Consider the following 2211-nt stretch of genomic DNA (forward strand, 5'->3'; position numbering starts at 1 on the left):
GGCGTGCTCTTGAACAGCATTTCAGATTGTTTCAAGGACAACAATGGTCTACCCAAACGTTACCAAATGGGTATAGAAGAATTGAAAAAACTAAGTAACATAATTATCACCAAGGCAGATAAAGGGGGTAAAGTAGTTGTTTTAGACCTAGACTCGTATGTTGAAAAAGCTATGGAGCTTCTTAATGATCAAAATACATACGAGAAACTCACCAAAAAAACCTTAAAAGACATGGCTGCCTCTTTTAATAAGCAAGTTCGTAAGATCACCACTAGTGAACAAGTGTCCAAACTTAAAGTTTTTACTCCCAAGCTCCCTTATTTTTATGGCCTCCCCAAGTTACATAAAGAGGGTACCCCATTAAGGCCCATTATTTCCAACAGGGGTTCTTGTTCCAGCAAACTCTCTAAATGGCTTGCGGGTTTATTATCACCATTTGTGGGCAAATTTTCCAATTCCCATTTGAAACATTCAGAAGATTTCATCCAGAAAATAAAGGAGATTAACATAGCAGGCCGTCGCTTATTAAGTCTTGATATTGTCTCATTATTTACGAACATTTGTGTTGATGATGTTTTTTCCTTTCTAGAACCTAAGCTACAACCATTCCAAGACAAATACCCCCTTCCGGTTTCCAAAATCATTGCTCTTGTACGCACCTGCGTGTCATCTAATGTCTTTTCCTTTCAAAATCGGTTTTTCAGGCAAAAGTTTGGTTGTAGCATGGGTTCGAATCTTTCTCCTGTTCTGGCTAATCTTTACATGGAATACTTTGAGAGTGTTCTTCTTCCAACAATTAAACCCCCAGGTATGATTTGGTTAAGATACGTTGATGATATTTTCACTCTTTGGGATGAGAGTTGGGGTCCCTTTGAGATTTTTCTAGATAAACTTAATAATTTAACAACCAACATCAAGTTCAAAGTGGAATGGGAAAAAGATGACAAAATCCCCTTTTTAGACATCTTAATCATGAAGAATGGAAATAAGCTTGTTTTTACTGTTTTTAGAGAGAACACTCATTCAGGTAGTTACCTCCATTTCTTCAGTCATCACCCAGATCACATTAAAAGGAGTGTAGCTTCGGGACTTTTCCTCCGAGCCTTTAGGATTTGTAGCCCCCAATTTTTAAAACACGAATTAACTTCTATCAAGTCTCAATTAACAAAATTAGCCTACCCTCATTGGTTTCTGGATAAAGCCCTTAGTCAAGCTAGAGCAAGTTTTTTCAAACACCCTTCCACTAAGTCAAAGAAAGAGAGACAAAATCCCCTAGTCATCCCCTTCTCAGAGTCCATCAGTCAATTGTCCAAGTTTCTTCCCAAAGAGAAAGTAAATTTAATTCATAACTACCCTAATACTATTAATAAAAAAGTTGTTAATGTTTACCAGAGGTTGAAGGAAGAACATATCCCAGGTGTTTACTCCCTTCCATGTAAAGATTGTAACCTTTCATACATTGGCCAGACGGGGAGAGACCTACCGACAAGATTAAATGAACACAAAAGGTCGATTAGATATGGCCAAATAAATTCAGCAGTGTTTCAACACGTTAATAAATTTAATCACCGGATGGACTGGGAGAAATCTGATCTCATTTATAAATCAGGGTGTGGGTTCAGAAGGAAAATGGTGGAATCAACATTAATTGATTATCTGCCCACGATGAATATTTCCAAGGGTCAATGGACCCCAGACATCATTTCGGGACTATTCATCACCAAAAATATTGTCAACAAGCTTCCTCCCCCTCCCCCTGACCCGACCTCGTGTCAGCCTCAGGTCAACTAGGGTTGGGGCAGTGATGTTCTTTATTTTCTCATGTTCCCTTTCTTTTGTAAGAGGTTGCTACTTAAGATAGCCTCCTCCCTGCCACTTTGTACTACTGAAGAGGATTGCAGGTAGCAATCGAAATATATAGTTCCGCTTACGCAACTTTTTCTTTCGTCCGACTGTGGTGTTAGTTGTGATTTACAAATGTGTTACTACATTTCTCACCTGTGATACATATCTATGTATACACACACACACACACACACACACACACACACACACACACACACACACACACACACACACACACACACACACACACACACACACACACACACACACACACACACACACACACACACACATATATATGTATATATATATATATATAAATATATACATATATATACATATATATACATATATATATACAGTATA

This window comes from Oratosquilla oratoria, chromosome 4 (genome assembly GCF_046742065.1).
Source record: "Oratosquilla oratoria isolate Oo_2021 chromosome 4, ASM4674206v1, whole genome shotgun sequence".
In the NCBI taxonomy this organism is placed as follows: Eukaryota; Metazoa; Arthropoda; class Malacostraca; order Stomatopoda; family Squillidae; genus Oratosquilla; species Oratosquilla oratoria.